This window comes from Acanthaster planci, linkage group LG07 (assembly GCF_054643075.1).
Source record: "Acanthaster planci isolate LZ-2023a linkage group LG07, COTS_SCS, whole genome shotgun sequence".
In the NCBI taxonomy this organism is placed as follows: domain Eukaryota; kingdom Metazoa; phylum Echinodermata; class Asteroidea; order Valvatida; family Acanthasteridae; genus Acanthaster; species Acanthaster planci.
The window spans coordinates 3,884,610-3,908,173 of record NC_141783.1 but is presented as its reverse complement, the minus strand read 5'-3'; the positions used below and the strand labels follow the sequence as shown (position 1 = coordinate 3,908,173).

General features: G+C 39.4%; 1 protein-coding gene and 1 long non-coding RNA gene across 15 annotated transcripts in view; one reads left to right on the top strand and one right to left on the bottom strand.

Annotated features, from left to right (window-relative positions):
* The window catches only part of LOC110989608 (N-lysine methyltransferase KMT5A-A-like), a 68,274-nt gene extending 52,283 nt beyond the window's left edge, over positions 1 to 15,991 (top strand). For 12 of the 14 annotated variants that reach the window (XM_087138789.1, XM_087138787.1, XM_087138784.1 and 9 more), the window contains 3 exons: positions 12,294 to 12,447; positions 13,161 to 13,307; positions 14,448 to 15,991. The gene's annotated coding sequence lies outside the window, so the exon portion shown is untranslated. Of the gene's footprint in view, positions 1 to 684; positions 2,115 to 12,293; positions 12,448 to 13,160; positions 13,308 to 14,447 lie in introns of those variants that run through there. The other 2 variants (XM_087138778.1, XM_087138774.1) reach the window with 1 other exon arrangement.
* Positions 1,189 to 20,611, bottom strand: LOC147798562 (uncharacterized). The gene is made up of 3 exons (XR_015425828.1): positions 19,018 to 20,611; positions 2,205 to 2,428; positions 1,189 to 1,323 (listed from the first exon to the last, which is right to left on the bottom strand). It is a non-coding gene; the product is annotated as an uncharacterized LOC147798562 (long non-coding RNA).
* Positions 20,612 to 23,564: the final 2,953 nt, after the last annotated feature.

Below are 23,564 nucleotides of genomic sequence, written 5' to 3'. Positions count from 1 at the left end.
GCATTCTTGTTGTCAAGCGTTTGTTTTGATGTTTTATTTCAAAACCTCAGCAAAAAGAAAAATCAATGAAATCTGACAATAAACCGTTTTGATGAACTGAGTATACTTAATTCATAAGAACATAAACATCTCATTTCTCACTTTTAAAATGACATGAGGATTACAGTTACTGGCTGCCCTATACTGTATTTTGTCCTCTGTCAAATCTGTCACATCGAAACAAAAAATTCCCCTCAAAACATTTGTCCACAAGTCCTCTAATAAAAAAGGAGAAATTTACTGAGGGATGTTTGAACAGCTTTTGTGGCACGTCTAAAGATTTACGCTTATTGAAATACAATATTCATGCATTATGTTTGAGTTACTTTGGAAATTAATGAAATTAATTTTGGTTCATAACATAGGTGGCAGAGTGGATTGAATGCTCATCCTGTGAAAGGTGGTACCATCATGCGTGTGTTGGGATGGACATGAGCAGAGCTCAGGCAGAAGTGTTTTTGAGTGCCACTCATGTGCCATGCAATAGGAGCCAGATAGCATTCACAAAGGAGGGAAAATATTTTGAAATGCGTTTTATTAGTACCCTTCCATTCATCAGTTTTATAAGCATCTTCTTAGGCCATAGGTGTAACGATTGATAAGTAGCGCTAACCACAAAATATTTTTGTCTGTTTTCATCATCAGATAAGAGACGATGAAGAGTATATTCCATAGGCGGCGCAAGCCCAGGAAGTTCAAGTGTACGTAGTGTCAGAACTGGTACTACCAGCGACAAGGTTTGTGGTGGCACATCTGAGAAGCACATGGAACGGTAAAGTATATGTACTGCCGCAAATGCCGTTACAAAGCAACTCAGGTGGACAACAGGAGGCGGCATTATGGTGGCTTCCACCCAGAGTGCATTCAAGAGGTGGCCACCATCAGCCCCGAAGTAGAAAGGCTGGAAAGGCCTGAGGCCAAGACTCAGGCTCTAGATAGTGCTGGATGGAGTGGGGTTGGTCTGCCCGAAACCCAGGCACCAAGACAACCTCTTGAAGGCCAGGAGGGAGGAGAAGCAGATCCTGACGCTCTGTCGTTGTCCCCCTGTCCCATTTCTCCACTTGTAAGGCAGGGATCGCCAGTGGCAGGGAGTTCACTGGTAGTTCAGCTGGCACCTGTCCAAGCTGACCAGGAGGCCTACATGTAGGTTACAGACAGCTGAGACTTTTGGGCCTGCACCACCATTGTCGGGCAAGCCCAGAGCAATGTTCCAGCGTTGGAGTGCCCCACCAACCCCGGTCCCATCCACAGCTTCATCAATGCCATCACTGGAGCCCATCCTACCTGTAGCAGACGTTGTGTTTTGATTTAAGTTCAACCATTAATTTTGATTACATGTATTAAGTATACATGTACACGTTTTCGTTATATTTTAAGAAATTCATGTATGCTCATTTTATTCCACTGTAGAGACCTAGTCTAGACCTAGTTACCCAACTTTTCTTGACCATCCATGGTCCTTATCTCTCGATCCCTGAATTCTGCATACATTTCTGCCAGGCCTGGGTGGCTGTTCCCATAGTAACTCTCTCCCTCTCCAGACCACATGTTCCCTTAGGCTAAAAATCTCCCCCCTGCAAGGACCCTGACTGTGCTTTGGCCACAGTTCTCTTCCAGATTGACCATCATATTGTTGCCCACATCCATGGAGTAAGGTCCCTCCTTTTCTTTCATGCATCATTCTTCCAAGTTTCCAAGTCTTGAATCGATCATTTTAGTGAGGCAACACCCCAGCGTAGTAAGTACATTTTATAGATTTCTTAGGCAACATTTAATTGTTTTGATATTGTTTTATTGCTCAGACAGCTTATTGTTTCAGTTTACTTTTGTGTCATTACTTATATATACATGCATATTTATAGCTTGAGTTTTTGTTCATTTGTTACAGCAAAACCTTCCGACTTCTGACTTCCGACTTTAACCTAAATAATCTCCTGTCTTTAATACATCCAAATTCCTAGTCAGCTACTGTAGTACCTCCAATCGTTCCTTGCTCTATGCTAAAATCTTCATTAGTCTGAATAAAGGGAGTGTCATTGTACTACGGGACCAAATTACATTCCTCTTGCACCAATCATTCATTATTGTCAAGTTCTGTAGCTGTAGTTGGCTACACATATACACTGAAACAGGCTGTGTTGAGATTGGTATGGGGCGCTACTTACCCTAGTAGGATCTTGTATACATGTATAATGAAACAGGCTGTGTTGAGACTGGTACAAGTATGGGGCACCAATCGGCGTATCTAGTAGGATCCTGTGTACATGTATAATGAAACAGGCTGTGTTGAGACTGGTATGGGGAGTAGTAGGATCCTGTATACATGTATAATGAAACAGGCTGTGTTGAGACTGGTATGGGGCGCCAATCAGCATACCTTAGTAGGATCCTGTATACATGTATAATGAAACAGGCTGTGTTAGACTAGTGTTGGACATCATATTCTAATATGAAGCACCAATTATATTAATGCTTATTTTCTCTATAGATCACAATAAAACAAAAAAAATGAATTCAAGGAAAGTGGTAATGTGTTGCATAAATAATTTTGATTAAAAAATAGCTCTTTGTTATAACTTTTCTAGCAACAGCAATCTTTATTTTTGGCGAAAGAGTTGGCATAAGTTCAATTATGAAAGTGCCTTTAATCATAAGTGGAAGGATTAAATGTTGTGAACAAAATGCATCTTTTATATGATATTATTGACATTCTATTCTCTGAGATGAAGCCGCAAATTTAACCTTAATAAATGCAATACTGAAAATATTTCTCTCATTGTGTGAGTAAAAAATTCAACAAATGTAATTCCCAATTTTACTAATGCCATTAAATTAAACTATTAAACACCAACATAGAGCGTCAACTGATCAAAGTGAAACACATGTCAATCAATTTGCAAGTTATGCATCTAGAAAATAGAAAGCAAAGAATACAATTAAAAATATATCAAGTGAAATTAAGAGAAAAGAAAGCTAAACAAGTTACATAAAGTACACTTGTCTAAATCTGTGTACAGCACGTACAATCAGAATTGCAATTTATTGCTCCAAGACTACGAGAGGCCTGCAAATGTTGACATGAGATCTACATGTACCCATGAGCAGATCGAAGACCATCCTCACCGGCAAAGAAGAGGAAGTCCCTACATGCCTCTTCAAACTAGTTTGTGCCCACACAAACGTGATTAGGACCAAACATTTCAAAGCTGTTGTGTGTATATATTTAGATCAAACAACCACCTTTCTGAGGAGGACATGGTGTACTCTTTCGAAATCTTCCTGCAGTGTTGTGCTGGTAATTTTTGGACAGCACCTTTTATTTCAACACTGGTTGAAAAATGCAACACCAGTTGCTGAATGCAACACCAAACCAAAAATGCAACGCAGGTTGAAAAATGAGACACCTGTTGAAAAATGCAACACCAACACTGGTTGAAAAATGCAACAACGGTTGAAAATGTGACACTGGTTGAAAAATGCGACACCAAACCAAAAAATGCGACAAAGGTCTACAACTGCGACACCAATACCAGTTGAAAAATGTGACGTGAGTTGAAAAATGCAATGCGACCAGACAGCACATATGGAACACCATTGGGATGTCAGTTGAACAAAACTGGGATCCCAGTGGGATGTCGGTTGCATCAAACTGGGATCCCAGTGGGATGTCAGTGACATCAAACTAGGATGTCAGTGGGATGTGACTGGAATCCAACTGGGATACCGGCTATCCCATGCAAATTGCCCATCCCGCATCCTGGTGGGATCCATCCCGCATCCCGGCGGGATCCATCCCGCATCCTGGCGGGATCCATCTCGCATCCCGGCGGCATCCCCGTGGGAACCCCAAGGTTAAATGGATATACATGAATGTAAAGTTCTATAGAAGAAAAGTTGTTGTTTTAATATGAGATGCACCTTTGTGGCCTTTGTGAACCTTCTGTCAATGATAAAAGAGAGGTAGCGGATAGAAAAAAGGCAGCTATGTGTAACCAGCCACCTTGGGTGGACTGGTGTAATCTTGTCCTAATCAGTGAGTGATGGGAAGCAGTGAGGTCTGGTGGCTGCATGCCTCCGGGCAATTCCACAGCTAGCCAGGGCCTGCACCCAAGACCAACAGGTCACTTTCCCACAGACTGTTGTTAGGAGTAGACACACGTACTGCACACCTCTAAACTGGACACGTAAAGCCGTATTTTGGGAACAATTGGTGAGTGTCATTGTTTCCTTGTCTCATAAATCACACAATATATCAACTAGATGATTAACCTGATTGAATTGACTGAAACATTTAGAAAACACGTTCTTTTGGTTATTCTCTCATTTCATTTGCCTTTCAAATGGTTTTGATTGCTCTGTGACTAGTGATTATTAAGAATGTCCATTGACTGTGTAAACCAATCTAAAGTAATTATTTAGTTACATGAATGTAGTTTCTCTATAAGAATTAGATAGTCACCAATATAAATTTTGTACTCGGAAGGGACCATCTTGGTTGAGCCAGTGGTGGTTTGAAACTGCAATCTTTTACTGATCATTTCAGATGCCAGTGTAAGATGAATTGTGTGATTTTGCAGATTTGTTAGGGTTGAAATGCTCAAAGTTTGTCATGTTTTTTGCTGAACATTCTATGTAGTAATTGGCTCAGATCATGAGGCCACAGGTCTGTGTCTAATGTGTGTATAACACTGTTACAATGAGCAGTGCCTCTGCTTATCATCATTCCTGATCATACACCACATGTGGCAGGGTTCTGGTAGAAACGATGAAGTTGTTATTTTGTTGGAGCCTACTGGAGTAAAAAAACCCTTAGGCCATCTGGCTGAGTCTAATGTTGGTATTTAGGAAGTGAGCTTATCGATTGTTGTATATCCATGAACTGTAGGATTGCACCATACTGTATGTATCGATATTGCTGCTTTAGAGTTGAAGTTGTTGTGTTTCAATTTTAGTTTGCTCCAGTAATTGATATACGATCATTGCCGCATCGCTGCACATTTTTACCCAGGAACCACTGATGATTGAAAACCTAAATAGCATTCTGTGCTCAAGACTGTGTTCCACCATGGAGGAAGGAGGGGACCCTCCTTCCTCCCTGGTTCCACCATATGCTACTGCTTTTTGCCTCATTAGATATTCGCTCTGTTTTTGGAGTTGAGTTTATCTTTATACAGCCTGTATCAGGTCTATAATGTTTTCTTTGTGGGTATATAGTTCCTGCTTCATAGTTATCTGTTCTTAAGTGTGTTGTGTTTAAGTTTCCATTTTACTTATTGCATGTATTTCCTCTTTTTCTGTTTACAGCCAATCCACCAACCCCTTTTATTTTGCCTAAGATCGTAAGTGGTTGTTTGCTAATAAAACAACCTAGCTTGAGGAACCTGGTCCGGTTACATATGTCATCAGATGTTGTGTGCAACACATCAAGAGGTGTGGTGCTTAATCCGTATGAAGTTCCAAGAGGAATTAATGCGCAGCAGAAAACGCTGGAACGACAATCTGTAGGAAGGTGCAACTTGGCCTAAAATAAACGAAAAGGGAGAGGCCTAATGAAATAACATGATGATCACTCGCTACACTTTGATGATGAATTTGACATTTAAAGTGAGTTTGAGGAGAAATCAAAGAAACCAGTTACATATGTAGTGATGACAGTGCAGAGAGTGAATCAAGCATACATGTAGATGAAATCAGTGAAGATGGAAATGAATATTACCACAATCAAGTCAAGAGCTTGGATGACGATAGGGGGATTCTGACCCCGACATTTCTTTACATCACCGCAGTAAATCTCTTCTTTCATGTTATTTGCAGTTGGCTCTTTGAAGGTTAAATGTTTAAATTTTATGTGCCATGTGCCTGCGTACTTGCATGCATAAGGCTTAATAACATTTTCCACTGTTATTGCAGTTTGGGTGGCAGTTAGGTTTGTTGAAGATAACATTCGACACATCAATTTAATAACAGATTTAGAATCTGAGAGTGAGACAGCACTGGAGACAGTTTGGGGGCCCTGCATTCAGACCAGAAGATATACCCAGCTGACATTATTAAATTTCCAGGTATATGTGACTTTGTTATGGCTATATATGTCGCATGCATTGCATACCAGTCTAGGATTGTCTGATTCATTATAACAGGAGGCTAGGAGCCAAGCACTTCATTCATGTGCTACATGTACATTGTATTTTGATTACCTTGATAATCACATGTATGTGTATACCGGTACATGCTTTTACATGTATATTTATGTAAATATTTCTTTTTAAAATTTATCAACTAAATTTTTTAACACAGTCCCATAGCATGCCATACATAGCCATGGATCATCAATCAAGTAGCAACAAATATCTTACTTTTTGTTATGATTATTATGACTTTACACTGTTTGTTTTTTCCCCTGGAATCAGGTCACTGCGTAAATATTTGAATAAAAAGCTCAGAAAATAAAACTCCTCTCACTTTAATCTACCTTTGTTCCTGGCATGTGACAATGCACAAGTTGTTACGTACATATATGTATGGTTGTCATACTGCAATATCCATCGCCACTGCATGCGTATATACCGCCACTGCCTCACCGACACTAAAATAGACTGGCCCCTCACGGTTTGTTGCAGGACATAAGACCACTTCATCTGTCTTGTTTACAGATGTGGGCCCCAGTCCTGACCAATTGGCTATGGCCAGAAATGACACCAAGTATTTGGCAATATCTACGGCCAGTTCCCATAGAATCATGCATAATATTAAGCCACAGCCAACTGATTCCGACACAAATGACATCATCTGACAAGAGTGCCCGACTGAAATGTATGGAAGCTTAGGGGGATTCCTTCACCATACATATTACTCAACCTCACCCACTGAAAACATGTTAAAAATATGCATTTGCAGAATTCCTGCCGATCAAGAAAGTTTGGTGGCTTTTGGAAATCGTTTTATAAATGCAAAATAAAAAAATCTTTATCTTGTTGACGTGCAGGTCTATGGCGACGCCCGCAGTGAACAGAAACCGGAGACTTTTTGGGGGGCCTAATAAGACCATGGAGGAGGGTTTGTGTCCTCCCTCCATGATAAAACCTCATCTACCAGATTATAATGATAGTCATTATACCATAGTGTTGATAGGCTTGCATTTTTTTGCACTAGGCCTTCGGAGGCCTAGGGCCTACCCTTCCTTCATGATCAATTGAAACATGTAGACCTAGCATTATTTTGAAGGACCAATTTGCTTGGTTGTGTAAAATAGCAACAAAATTGTTAACAATGACACAATTCATATTTAAATTGATAACACATGTCATGCACCGAGGCATAGTATGTCAGCCATTCAGATTTTGAGATTGGCTAAATGTATCTTGTCAGTTATTTTCAAAGGGGAAAAATTCTTTGAAGTAGTTAAAATGTGACTTTTTAGGTCATTTCTGCAAAAGCCAAAAAAAGCCAAATATACACCTAAGTATCTCTTCATTATTTACTTCCCACAGGCAACACAACACTGCTAAAGAGTGTACATGGTACATGTACCTGTATTTTTGCGTTGTTTATAAACACTTCAACTTCAGTTACTTTTCTGTTGTTAGCAGGGCAGGCATTAATGAAGGAAATAAAATTTGGTTCTCAGTCTCCTTCACAATCAAACTTGATGGAAGAGACGTTCACTTCCTGGAAAGAGATGGCCAAGGGCTTAAACCTGCTTGCATGGCGAGGGGGGAATCTGCTCAAAATCATGAGAATGGATGCCAAAGGTCACCAAGTATTATTCCTGTCAATTGCCCATGATTTTTCAAAGAATCTTGTGATATCTGATGTGCCAACTGATGAAGAAAGCCACGTCAGGACAGGTAATTCAGAGGTCTTGACGCCAACAGAAGTTGAAACCCTACTACAGTGATTAATGTCACTTGTTGTTTGTGAGGGGAATGGGGACTTTGGAGATTTGATTAAATCCAGGAGAGGAAGTGATGGACAGGTGCCTGTTAGGATCAGTGTTAGTGATGTTGTTACAAATGGTGTTACCTGTCACAAGAAGTGTGTCCTCATGAGTGAAAAAGGTCTTCGTTATGCCAAATGTATAGTGCAGATTTGAATGCTTTGGGGGACAGATGAAAGCAAGAGAGGAAAGAGCTGTGCCTATCTCTGCATCATCATGTATTCCAAATACATGATTAAAAAGAAAGCAGCTGGAAGAGAAGGCCTATCTTCTGCAAACTGAACGGCGTAGTTTGAAGCAGTGGGCAAACAGTTTACAAGACAAGATTTCAGCTATGATGCAGAAGACTATTCAAGTTGACAGTTGTCAAGAAGGTTTTTTGAAGGCCTCAGTCAACAATTGCGGAGATGAGATGGAAGAGGTGTCAAAGAAGGATACCTTGGCCCACTTGCTTTGCCAACAGCAGAAAGAGTTCCCTCCTCAAGGGTTAACAGGTTTGATGGCATTCTGCAATATTTCGTTGGTGTGTAAACAAGTTGTTTTGCCATAAAGGTAAACGTATGATAAAAGTCTTCCACATTTGCTCCAAAGGTAAGGGAATAGAAATAAACTTCAAAACATTTTCGAAGTTGCAAATGTCGAGACATCGATGACCAAAGTTCTGATTTACACAGGACAAAATTCTGAACTAATGAATGAAACAGCAAGGTTTGCTGGAAGTTGCCTTGCAACCATTCCATGGCCGAAGAATACAAAATTCCACCTAGTGGGAATATGGTGCACTATTTATGGCCACATTTATAAACCATGCCCCCCACTCCAATCATAAAGGGCCCAGCAACTGAAAATTGACGCATGATTCTTGATCTAAATTTGCGTTGTTTGCACAGCATGTTACATTGTAAAAAAAAGTCTTTGCAACTGGGAGTGATGCGGTGTTACCAATTGGATTCCAACCGGAACCCTCACTATTATTTGCCACAGACAATACTAGGTTTCCATGAGGGAAAACCTGTTCAAACACGTTGGAGTTGCCGATAATCCACCATACATACCTGTATATCCTCTTTTTAATTAAAGAGCAGATGGAATATGGAATCCTCAAAGTTCAGGTTTTGGAATGGTCTGAAATCATTGTGATGAAAAGTTTGACCGTTCTTAAGTACAAGTGACCTCAGATTCAGTCATTTAATAGTTTGATATTTCTGAAACAATTTACATGTTTCTTATGCGAGCATACTTCGCGCACCTTGCTTTGTATGTTGGCCTGTGAACAGATAAAAACAACTTCAGACTGCAGTTTATAATTTGAAATTGTGATTAACCACATATTCATGTGCATGTACTTAAACTGAGTAAACAGTTTGTTGCAATTGTATCCATGTACAGTATATCTCACTCAAATCAATCGCTGAAAGTAGCAGAAGCCAACATGATGAATGATAAAACAGGCAAGCTGAGATCTACTCAAATTCTTTGGAGAAAAAATCACCATAAAACATGGATACTCAACCGATCAGGAAAGCTACATAAGGCAACGCTTGTGTGAGATTGCAAGAATGGTGTTAGAGTATCCAACTGACGAGGTACATGTACATGTACATGTAGATGCTGAATGGATACATTATGTCCTCAGAAATTCAAACAAGTTGTCAATGCAAGTAAACAAGCTGTGGGATTTGATGAAGAAACATCTACTCCACTCCTAGCCTTGCACTGATAATAGGTCACAAATTTAAGGCCTATGCTGAAATATTGATATTCATATATATGAATGTCTGGAGAACAAGTGCAGTGCTGTGTTAACTCTGTACAGCCTACTGTCCATTGGGAAGCTTAGCCATCATGAACCAAGAACCTTGGAAGAAGGCAGAAGAAACAATCCAAAGTTGCTCCAGCTAATGGAAGATGTAAAAGTATAAATGTATCTGCAAAATGAGGTTAAGACCAGAAGATAAGAGCTTCAGAAGTCAGGAGATGGAGTACCAAGGGCTTGGGTGAAGTTAGCACATATAGAACGGATAGCAAGAATAAAGCAAGGAAAAGGTATAAGTTGTGTTTAAGAACAATGGAAATATATTTCTGGGGAGGAGTGGGTCGGAGGTATGAGGTTTATGGGGGGGGGAGTATTTGGTAAGGTTGACCTAAGGGATTCAGATGGAACATGCACCACACGTATCAGTTTAGTATGGAATTCCATATCTGCCATCGCCAGTCATGCGTCGCCCGTGTTTTTGTTTTTGTTTTTTTTGTGGTCACAATAGCCCAGTGGTATTTTTAACTTTGACCCTTGATTGTTTCACATGTACATGTTCTTGTTCAATGGATTCACCATGCCTGACTCTCATTTTAGCAGTAGAACTAGAATATGTATTTGTTTTTGCAGTTGCGCCGAATTCCACTTAAAAAAACAATAATAAAATCTTTTCATTTTTAAAGACTGACATCGGTAAAGTGACTTGTGTATGAAATAATACCATTTTTTGTTACATAAATGAACAAAATAGACTTTTGTTAGGGTAGATTGTTTTTCTCAATAACTTAGTTACTCTGGACGCAACTTTACTCGTTAACGGCCTGACGTTAAGTCTACAGCCTAAGTAATATTTCTGTCTGTCCCTGCACGATATCCCACAGAACTGATGTTTGATTCCTTAATGGTTTTCATAAGAGACGAACGGAATCAACATTATTTTGAGGGTGGGTATACCTATGATGAAATCTGCCGTATATTCCAAATTAGACATGACTTAAGTTGCAGGTAGGCTCACAGAAGTCTTTTAAACAGTAACGTTACTTGTTAGCTCCATAAATAATGCTGATATGCTGGACAACCTGTTCTCATTGGTCTATCCACCATGGCATACACACCCACAAAAACCAACCGTCACGTCACATTTCCTAAAACTTAAACCAAAGTGGTAATTGCCCCTTACAATTCATTTAATAAACAATTCTGTTATCCACAGCACTGTCTAGTATTTCTGGATTTCAAGGTGAAATTGAGAGGACAAAATGAAATATCTGTATCGGCTGGCAAATTTCTTTCTGGAATTTGATGAAAACAAGTCGGCACATTTTTACAGTATGCAAATTACAATAAGACTGTGGATAAGTTGGGCTGAACATTTTTGCTAAAAATGTTTTTCCCCAAAAAACAATTGGTTGAATTCTCAGAAAGGCAATATTTATTTTCTTGTCAAGGGGCAGGGGTAGTCTACCATTATTGGCATTAATTATAGGACTTAATATATGCTTTGCAGGTGGGATTTGTACTTGCCTATTAGGAAAAGATCCTTAGAAGTGAATAGAATTATCACATTGTCATTTGTTAAACCCCGGACGATGCCCGATAGGCAATGGCATGTTTGGAACTGGTAAATGGCAGGATTGGGACACAACAAAAAGCAAAAGGCGACGGATAACAGGCGACGGCAAATATGGAATTCCATAATTAGGGGAATGAGCAAAAGCTTTTGCTCTGGATATTGAAACCAGATAGAGTTGGAAATGGAGACTACATGTAAGAATGCTTTATGTGGGACTATGGATCTGGTAAATTTACTGAATTAAGGCCAGGTATTTTGAGGTGCAATGTACCAATAGATAAATTTATGTGGATGAAGCTGAAAGATGTACACGTCTTGAGAGTTGAAGCCAATGAAATTTCTCTGTGTCCGGTTAATGTAGAGTTAGAAGATCTTGGAGAAATTGATGTTGTGGAGAGTGATAAAAGGTTCATTCAAATGATTGTTGAGCACTGAGGGAGACTTTTGGAAAATACCCATATGAGCAAGTCAAAAGAAAATTGCTTGAAAAGAATACATGAGCTGAACTGCAAGGCTTAAACTCTTGTGAAAAATCATTAAACCTCACATCACAACTCAAGACTCTTTGAGAGTAATCACACAAAACATGGATATTCTTACAGTGTGCGAATACTTCTCAGCATACACCTTACTTGCTGATGAAAAAGATTTGTAATAAACAGAACAGATATCAACTCGCAAGAAGACATGCCAGATTTTAGGCCTGTGATGACGATTGTTATTTAATTTTAAACATTGATTGTTATCAATCAGACTTTATCAGACTTTATCAAATGGGAGAATTGACAGTAAGCCAGTGCATAGGACTGTCACTCATAAGAATGTACATTGTCTTTTCTTTTCCATACATTGAAAATGAACGGATTCAAAATAAAAACTGGGTAACCTGTCATTTGTGTAGATTTGGACAGCCTTGATTGAATTTGAAAACTAAATCATTGTAATGTCTGAATTTTTGCAATTTGTAATTGAAATTTTTGCAATTGCAGGTTTTTGTACAGTTGCCAGATGGATGAAGCCGCCCAACTAACGATTCAAGTCTTCAAAATACTACTAGGGCCAAATCGACGCCAAGGTTCCAGCCAAGGAGAACTCCACCCGAAAGCAGAATGAGAGTAGCCATCTTTTTTTTATTCTGTGCTGGTAAGGTACATGTATGCCCTGAAGTTAGCCTCCAAGTTCTACATGTAGTGTAGGAGGTGGTGATTGTCTACTCTGTGGACAACAAAAACAACATCCTGCTTGGAAGCCTGGTGGCAGCCGTGGATTAACGCAACCAACATAGTTTAAATATAAATACAAAACGAAAAATACATGAAAATGTGACAGAGGTGGAACAGAGACCACCAGCCATTACTTTAATGAAGCCCGGCAGCAAAAATAAATTTGTCTCAGTCCCAACCTACCGTGTAACAACAGGTCTGAAAGGCAGTGTGGGGGGGGGAAGGTGTGTGCTTTTCACATAAAAATTGATTTCATAAGAACAACGGTAGCATTTTGGTGTCACTTTAAGTAATATACATACATGTATGTTTGTTTGTTACCCATATTGCAGCCAGAAAAATACCACACTTGACTAAAACAAGTCTATTTTGCATGAATGCCACTATGGTCTATGCAGCTATTAACATTGAAACATACCTTGTTTGAGTCACTGTTAAGACACCGTACAATGTTCCCGCGTGCATTGTACAGTTATTATGGTGCTGTATACTTGTTTGTACATGTATGTATGTTCAGGCACAGGTATTTCAAAAGTGGTCATAATTTTTGTGTATTTGTGATATAATGAAAACAAAAATTACAAAAGCACAAAGCTATGACAAGCTTGTCCCTCTTTTGTGTTTCACTTCCAGGAGAACACCCCGTCCCCATCACGTGCTTGTAAGAGCCTCAAGTCAACCTTCTCCTTCACCCCATCAATGAGAAACACAAGGACCAAATCATGGAAGGGCTGAAGGAACGCCTGTCCTGCAGCACTGTTCTCCCTGTGCTACTGATCGGTGAGAACTTTGATTACAGCTTCCAGAATCCTCTCAGTACTACACCCTTGGAGGAAACCACCTCACATTTGTGCTGAAGGAGCTGAGTGATGACCCAGCATTTAAAGCACTGAAGCTGTGCATGTAAAGATTTATGCAAATCTACAGAAGACAGAGGCACTGCGGGTTGGCACATAGCACAATGTTGGAACACATTGTGTGCAGGAAGGCAGCTTATTGGATAACGTCCGAATCTTCTGAAGCCTCCTATACAGTTTACAAGAACATGATGAGTATATCACTGCCAGGGTGATACCAAGATTGACAGCCCCCTTAATAATTAGGTGGGGAAAAGTTAGGAAAAGTCACGGGAGGTCGATCAAGTGATGTGTGCCTTTGTGTGGCACTTAGTAGTACGATCAAATCACGTGATTTCTGAGACATTCTTGGCACAACATGGCGAGCCAAATACACTGTATCTGAGTGTCATCTGCCATAAACATGAGTCGAAGAAGGAAAAATCATTCGAAGAAGAGGTGACAAAGTAGGCCTTTATTATTCATATTCATAACCGAGTGTGGTTATAGACAGTGTCTTATAGAATCAAAGTTTTAAATGCACAACTACATGTACTGTGTTTTAGTCTCTCTTTTTTGCCATTAATTGTTTGTGGCCTTTTGTCTTTTTTTCCGTTTAACCTAGTTATGCATGAATCGGTCTCATCGGCTCATTATACTCACACATATCTGTGTAGTGATGACAACAAAGAATCATGATTTTTTTTTAAGTGTCCCAATTGAATGTCGTTATGGCTTTCTTATTCATTCAGCACTACGGTAGACAATGCTCCAAATGCCCAGCCAAACGTGACGCCAGATATACAGGTGGCCCCAAAGGAATACTTACATGTAGATCTCCGAAATCCACTAATCGACCGGAAAGTTCCCCATGATCATTCCAGAATTGTTTTTAATTATGACTCGAAAAGCAAGTTAAAATTATGCTGTAATTTGTTTACTCTCTAGGTCCGGTATACAAGATACAATAGCTCAATCGTACATGTTCATTATTTCTGATGAAGGGACAAAGATTTTTTCGTCGTTATATGACGAACCGATGTGTTCATTTCTGATTCTGCATGTTTTTTTGGTTTTTTCCCAGGAACGCCCTGTGGTTGAACGCGGAGCTGGATTTGAGGGACGACGATGAGGAAGGGGACAAGGACAACGACAACACCGATACCCAGGAACACCAATGTGTTTGCAATCTCTGTCCCTTTCACAGAGATGTTGTCACCGCCCGATATCATCCTGACTCATAAGATATCCTTTCGAATTCCTTAAAATAAAACTTAAGAGGTCATGTATACGGCTTGTATAATTCGGTCTCACTCTTTGCGAACATCGGAAAACTTACCAGTCAATGCAGCAACAAAAATGTAAAATTGTTCCCCATATTTGTTTTTGTTTTGCAGAACAACATAACTTGACTCAGCATAATGCAGTTCCCCCACAGCCCCAACCTGATGGCCCGCACCAGCCGGATCCCCATATGCACAGAAAAATCATTAACTGTACCGTAATGATCTGTTTGTAAATGGTTTTATGATCTGAATAAAAACGAATAAGAATGAGAAAATGTATTGAAATGAGTCAGTTGCCATAATTCGTACACGTGTCTCCCGTTCTAATACATGTACTTATATTTACCGTCTTGTTTTATGTTAACAGTTTTGCAACGCTCACATGTCTGAGATAACTCATAGGTCAGGGATATTTCTATTCCTTGCGCATGAAACAATTGAATACCAAGGGTAACCGCTGCTCTTTGTTTTAGGTCATGGACGTGTATAACAAAAATGGGCAAAATTGGACATGGGTGCTTAAGCGTCCCATAACTATAAGTTGTAAACAGTTTAGATACAATTTGCCTGCACAAATGGATAAAGAAGGAATCTTGGCGATTTGACTATCTGGGTTTGGGGTTTAAGGTGTAGTGTGCACACCTTGGAAAATGATTGCTGATAAAAAAATAAAAGGTTACCAAAAGTTTCATCCATGTCAAAAAACACTGCATGTACCGTGTTATAAATCAACAAAATTTATCACACCATACCTTTGAGATTAAACACTCGGGCGCCCACTTGACCAGTGAATCCAATTCTCTAGCCAACTGTAACCTATTTTTTAAGATGACAGGATGCATATGGCATCAAGCCAGTGGACTTGAATTTGACTGTTCGCCTGGCCACCCTTGATGAGGTGCCACAGTGATGTACCACATGGGCTATTCCCCTCTACAGGTGCCAGTGGAGGGCACTTGAATTTACCACATTTGCCATGTTATTTTGTAAAGTTTCATTACTTTAGACAGGTGCCTACCACTAGTACCAGGTTGCATGTGCTGTGCACCTTAATAGCTCTATTACATTTCATTGTTTGCTCTAATATAATTACACAACGGCCGTTGGTGTGTTGGTGAATAGTGGTCATTGGGTATAACTATGTATCTGACTTGTGGTCTTGGGAATCACAACCACTGTTGATATGTTGGTGGTCATGGGTACCGCCTATAGTGATCTTTGTTGAGATTGCTTGACTCCTTAATCCAGTTTGCCCTAAATTTGTGGTATTGGTATTCCAGATGAACAGTTAAACGTTGATTAAAATTGAAGCTGTGGCGAGAGACACATACACACAATAAAACTGCCTTGGTGGTGTGCCTATTCTTTCAGGTGTTTGAGTATAATCCATTGTTAGTTTCAAGTAATTCTATGTTTAACCTTACTGAGCATCCTGGACTTGGAAAAATTATCCTACATGTACATGTAAGTCATTTAAAAGGTTAAGGGATAAGATGCTTTTCCTTATTCTGAATCCATGTCACAATTTCTTTTAACTCTCACTTGTAATTAGCTTGATTATGGAAAATGCAGTACTGGTTGTTGTTGGCAAAGTTTAGGATACATGATTCTGAGATTTGAAATATAACTTGTGTGAAGTGTTGCCTCTTTGAATTTTCTGGTGTTTGTCAGGCAGACTTTTTTCTGTTTCTTTCTTATTATCTTTTAAACTTTTGTATTGTTTACCATGCATTAATTAAAAAATCTTAATTGTTTAGTTTGCTACCAGTAGTTTGTAACCATTTTCCCATCTTTGGTATATCATGTGTACTTATTTTTTTTTTATAATATTGCAGTGACCATAATACTTGGTTTAATACAGTGCTGGTCAAATAGGAATTTCAGCATCAAGTTGTTTTCTGTCACTGGTGATTCAGTTGTTCAACAAAGTGCATTTAGTTTAGTGTAGAAGTTAAAAGATTATCTCTTCTGTTTTGGCTGTTTTGTGCACCCACCTTGCTTTGGTTTTTCACCTTGGGGCACAGCTGTGGAGCATGAAGTGAACTGGCAGTGTAGGGTCCAGTTGGCCTTGGTTCCACTGGCCTAGGAGTGTGTGTGAGTTAAGGCACCCCAGGGAAGGATTGGGGTATGTTTTGTCTTTTCTCTTGTATCAGTGTTTTTCACCCAAGTGATATGTTAATGCACTGCATTCAGTGAGTTTTATGATGCAAGTTTGGAAAAGGAGTTAGACCTTGGCCAGAGGAGTTGATCTTCTTGTTTCTTTGGGAAGGCTATGTTCTGTTGAGTGAATTATATTTTGATACTGGATGATTAGTAAATGATAAATGGTTAAAATGTAATTTGTCAGTTGAAATTGGTGGAGTTTATCTTGATTTCCACATTATAATTTGGACTTTTTGTGTATTTTCTGTGACGGGGTTTTTCCTTGTGCCATACAATTTGCACTCTATTAAAGTCCAAATACCACCGCATTCTGATGTGTGTCCAGCATGTTTTATTGCTCACAGCAAATTGTAGGTGTGTTTTTAAATCTACAAGCAATTTATATTACATTTAATTTTACAATTACATTTATAATTTACAGCAACTCAATCAGTTACATTGCTTATGATCAATAGCAAAGATGCCAGTCTGTACAAGACGCTCAAATGAAAGGAAAGGGAAATACCCCTGTTCTACTTCAAGATGTGAATGGACGTATAAGAAGACACCAGCGGACCCAGAGGGAGCCAGCTAAACATCCAAAGAATGGACGTACATTGTACTTGTAGTCTCAAGAATTTTGCCAAATGACAAAATCAAAACTAATCCACGTACTGTACATGTATGTGCATTTCTGCTACAAAAAGGTTGGCATGCTACTAGACTGAAAAGGCCATCAAAGAATGGAAATTATTTGTATTACAAATTGATTAAAGAATTCTTTCAAGGCTTCCGTACAATAACTTGTAAGTTGTTGGCACTTGTAAGTGGCACGTATTATGGAAGTTTCCACACCTCATGACGAATGTGTATATTGTGAAATACAAAGGTTATACATGTAAGTATGTATGTACATGTAGCAGATTGTAAAATTATTTGTGAAATTAAATGTGTTCACTGCTTCAAATATGGGCTTTGTAAAGAGAAATATTGGCAGATTTTAAGTAAAAATAAGTCTAAAGAACTTTTTAAGGGACAGTCGTCATTGTTTATTTGTTGCTAAGGTTTTTTAATTACATGTATAGTGTTCACGATACTTGGGTCTCTAAAGATACGGAAACAGCATTACAGATGTAAATGTGTGATACTTGTCCTAATCTACATGTATGTCAACTTTACATTGGTACTTTGAATTTACTTACTTAACTGCTTTATATTTGGCCAGTAACTGAATGGAGGCCATCACATCTGCCAGTAAAGTGTGTTGGCTTACAGTATGCCACATTAAGTATTCTGTCATTGAAACCATGCCATGGAGAAAAGACACAAGTGCAGATGGGGGATGGGAACTGATTTTTGTCCAAGCCTCAGGGTCCATCCTTGATTGTGACAGAACTAATTAGTGAAGTGCCTCAATACAAGCCTTTATATTCTCACTCAACTGTCAAATTGGAATGCTGTATTCTAAAAGAACGATGTAGGTAGATTTGCAGAACACTGGCAATTACACTGGCCTTCCATGTTAATCCATGAGAAAAATGGCTGCCAGTAGAAATTAAACGTCAGTTCGTAGCATGTTAAGACAATTTTCTGTCCATATCACCAGAGACCATCACAAGCAGGCAATTCTTCCCCTTTTCATCAAAATTGAGAATAATCCTTAATTACCCTGCTTATGGATCCTTTCATTTGAGATGCATGAGTAGCATGTGCAGTGCTGATGCACTTCAAGGAATTTTTCTAGATGATTCGGATAGTCATGACAGTTCATCCTCAGTCACTCAAGTGACAGTGACAACAGTGACGTTACTACAGAGAATGACACCAAGACTGACAATTCTGTTGTGTCAATCCCCCCCCCGGAAAAACAAGTGCTTTGAACTTCTTTTGAACTTATTATCTGCAGTGATTTGTGCTGTGCATGTATCTACATTTCTACTGTATTTCTTTCTACTGGAAGATCAAACCTCACTCACACATTATACTGTTACAACTACAACAAAGCTGAAAAGAAAGTTGTCAGTCTTTTCCATAGCAGTACTTTGTGAGCAACTTACACCCTCAATCAACTTTAACAAATGTAACTTCCCCCACACCTCTTCTATTCAACCTGTCTGTTTCCTTGCTCAGTGAAAAAAAAAATATATGCCAATGCCCCAAATCAGTGCACGGCAGCAACTCCAATCATTTACATGTAAGTACACTGTACTCACCTGAATGACTTACCTGTACTAGTAATGGAGACAGTACAGAAATGACGGTACAAGTAGGGTACGTCAACAAAGCAAGGCACAGTCGGTCGGTCGGTCGGCCTGTGAACTATCATGTGGTGGAACAGCTCAGAAATTTACCATGGTGTCATTGAATGGGCCTATCCCTGGGCCCACCTGTTTTTCCTTCCTCCGTGGTTCACACTAAGATGTTAGATTCTTAGTCACGCAGAGTCAAGAAGACAGCAGAACAGTTACCTACCGACCATCGACATAAACCACTGACGAAAGCCACAAACTGTCTACATGTATAATGTTAGGACAATCAAGGTCAGGTCACACGAAGTGCCAGTTAAGTCGAGCTACCTAGGACGTTACAACCCTCACTGGCAGACCCCTGAACTCGCCCGCGATTGGGACTGCGCGGCGGACGAAGTACTACCGCAGTTCTCGGGGTAGCAAGATGAAACTTCTTCCTTCAGAAATTCCTCCATGGTTTTACAAAACAACAGAATAAACATACAGCAAAGGCTCCATGATCGTCGTTCAAGACCCTCCAAGATACCTGAAATTAGACGTAAAAACTATTATTTCCAGCATCCAATGCGTCGCGTCTTGTTCGCTTCGCCGAGGTGTCCCCCTAAAGAAATTCGTTGGCCAGCAGCATGCTGACATGAAGCCACAGGCTAACCTCCTGCCGTAGATATGTGTACTACTTCCAGTCGCAGCCACCTAGTTTGGACGTATATTGTGACTGTGACTATTCATCCTGGCTGTGGATAGCACCTCGTGGTCCTGGAAATCATAGCGCTGTAACTTGCACAAGACTTGTTTGTTGCGCCTTGACGATGAGCTGATGGGTTATTTAAGTATATTCCTGAACAGTACTTTCCTCATTAACTTAATATAAAAAATCAACATATCCAGTGCTGAAAGAGATAACACTTGAGCGCTAGACTTAGTAGAGAGCATTATTAGCATTAATTAAACGGTGCATACGGGAGGCGTTTCGCGCACAAGACATGAAAAGATGTGGTCGACCTTTCTCGTGTATTTGTAGCTTTATTTCATTCTATTTTCCCGTTTATATGAAAGTTAAATGTATTTTTATAAGCAGTTCAACAAAAATTATCATGCAAAAATAAATTGTAATTTAAACCCATTCTGCTTAATGTCGTAATTCAATTGTCGGATGCAAGGACAATTTTTTAAAAATAAGATACCACCTTAATTCATTTCAGAAATAGATGATAAAATAATGAGAATATAAGAAAATGGAAAAGGAGAATACGGCGCTGTTTCCATCCTTATGCCTATATACATGTGTACACTAAGCCCTCCATTGTTCTACCTGCGACATAATTGTCTTGATAGTCCTTGTATCCGCCCGAAAAAAAAACATTTTACATCATCATCTCCCTCATCGCCCTGTTAATAATCATCATCATGTACCATACTCTGCTAAAGCCTTGGCGACCAGTTTCCTCCATTTCGACCTATTTACTGTTTAGCCTCTAACAGCACCCCCCAAACAAAAATTTGAGAAAACGTGTTATATACATGTAATAGGTTTTGAAGACCGAACTCGAGAGGGCTCTTGCAGTTTTTCTATTAAAACTGAAATTGAAGTCTTGGTTGATGTCTGGAAATTTTGCCGTCATTCAGCCAGCTGATGCACATCCACTAGTCAATTGAGGCAGGATTGCGCGGATTGTGGATCGCTATCACTACATTATTTCATATAGATGCGATCGCCATTTCTCAGTGGAGTAAAATTGATTTCGTATTAAACCAAGCAAAACAGAACAAAAGCTTTGAGTTGACAGATTCACTCTGAAACCGTTTTATATAAATAATTTTAAATTGAAACAACGAGCGGAAGATGGATTTTACCTGGATTTAAGAGGATTCTGACTCAAGAAGGGATTCTGCTTACTGCGCTAATCCCAGAATACCTGCACTGTTCCATAATAATTTGAAACATAATTCATTTTGCTATTTGAGTAAGGCTTATAAACAACATTGTTTAAAAAGGATTTTATATTTGAACAATCTTATTTTACATTTGAATTTGAAACAGTGTTATTTATTGTACCTGTTGAAACAGCATCAGTTGAGTTATTTTTGAAAGTGCAACATCTCCGGGACGCTGCTTTCCACACCCAGAAATTTTTTACTAAACTTCCAAACTTAACAATAGCCTTAGGGTAGACAATGACTAGACCCCGATCCAATTTAGAATTTAATGTTGAGCCTCTAAAACCTGAAAGGAGTGATATGTTTTGGACGTTGTTTGCATGTCCAGTTTGGGTCTGATAAATCCGCATGCAGTTGCAGAGCCTGCTGAAATTAAATATGATTGCAAGTTCTTAGCAGACTGTGGAGTCAGGTTGCTACAATGATACTTGTCATGCTTGTCACCTGTGTGACCAAGGATTAATTCCCGGAGGACAGTGTGTGGATTGTGTATTCAATCCTTACCCGATTTTTGGGGTTTACTAATATTATTTGTACAGGAGTTTCCTCTCTCTCTAAAGCTGAATATGTGCTAAGTTTCCTACACTTATTTACTTATATTTGTGAGCTTCGTTGCCTTAGACTTTAAGGAATCTGTTTCCCAACAACAAAGAGAATATAATGAAAGAAATTATATTGTTTTACCATTTTGATTTTTTCAACCTCTCGATCTGCCCTAATTCAATAGACCTGTCATTTATTTTTCTTCCTAAATCAAAGTGCATTTAGTACATGAATACAGATCTTCAGTCGTAAAAGTGTAGCTACGATTACTTTTCTGAGGCACAGATTTTATACAATTTTACACTCTTATTCAACAAATAAAAGTATTTCAAATTCCTGTTTGGTCAAACACATTGAATAGTGCACCAATTGAAAGTCCATGATTCTCTGGACACCTGAGGGCGCTGTTTCCCCACGAGTTTTTGGTTAACCCGCTTGATTTTCTTCTCCCCTTCATTAAGCCCGAATTCACGTTCGATTTTGAATTTGCCCTCTCCTCCTTCGTCTCTAAAACCAATTCCCTTTTGTACGGCTATTATACCGAGAAGTCTTTTAGATTCAATACGTTTGGTTACGACCATTTGCAGGTAGAATATGTGGCAAACTTTCTGTTGCATTATTCATAACACGCTTAGAGGGGGTGTAACTTTTGTGGGGGGAACACGCACACCAAGCAGGAAAATTGCATTATTCATAAACATGGTGGTAGGGGAGTGGCCCTGGAAAAAACCAGATAGTGCTGTGCACACGCGGCCATAAACGCACTGTACATGTACTGTACATGTACAGTACATGTACAGCACATGCAACACATGTACATGTACAATACACGTACCGTAGGGAGAGCGGCTTGAGCTTTGAACGGGTACGGATAGGTTCTCTACGTTGCTGTGCGAGTGGTGAGACCTTCTCTACACACAGTCTTTTCTTTGCTTTCATGCTTGCATGACTCTGCTTGCTTTGCTGTTTCTTTTTTTTTCCCTTGCTGCTTTTATGACCATTTACAGTAACATCTGCAGATTATAACTACACGTACTAAAGCTACATGTACATCGTCGAGCCAACATGGCCGACGAAAATGAGGAAGACATGACATGGGATCAGCTATCAGAATAGTAGATATCAGAATATAAATCTAGGCATAGTCGAAGCCAAAACAATAACCAACCACGCTCTACATTAGACCTTCTCATGAGTCAAGCCCAAGATGACCAAAATGATAACGACGACAACGATGCAGATAGCAATAACGAAAATACTGAGCATGCCAAAGATATGGAAACTCGGGTCAGCTCGGCAAAAACTTCATGGAGACCAATGTCCTGAAAAAGAGTGAAGCCAATAAGCCCAAGTGAAGATTCTGCAGAGTGTGACAACAGTTCCTATTCTCGATACCAAAAGAGAAGAAATGTAAATGCTTATCCGTATTCGTCCCAAGAAAATGCAAATCCTACCATTGTTGTCATAAATTCTCCAGATGCCAAACTTGCTGAGATAAATCCCATTAAAATAGCCAAAGCTCTCAATGAAATCGGATCGAACATCATTAAAAATGTCAACCAACCAAGGTGGCATCAGTGTCAAATGCCACACACCTGGTCAGGCTAACAAACTTAAAAGAATCAATACGCTTGGACAGTGGTCCGTAACCACCGAGTTTGCGAAGTCAGAAACACAAAGTAAAGGTGTTATCTCTGGAGTACCGCTTGAACTTTCTGATAAAGAAATCATCAAGGAATGCAAAAAAGACGGTGTCATGGATGTACGAAGGCTCACTTTCAAAAGAAATGGACAAACTGGAAACAGCCTCTCTGTCTGCCTCACATTTAACACGCCTCACCTGCCTCAGCGCATTCAACTCGGTTATCAGTACTTTGATGTTAAGCCATACATACGACCAGTTTCAACTGCCAACACCTTGGACACACAGCAAACAATTGTGGTAGCAAAACAAGATGTGTCCGATGTAGTGGTACTCACACGTACGATCAGTGTGACAAAAAAGACCAAGTCAAATGCAGCAGATGTGGTGGAAGCCACTCC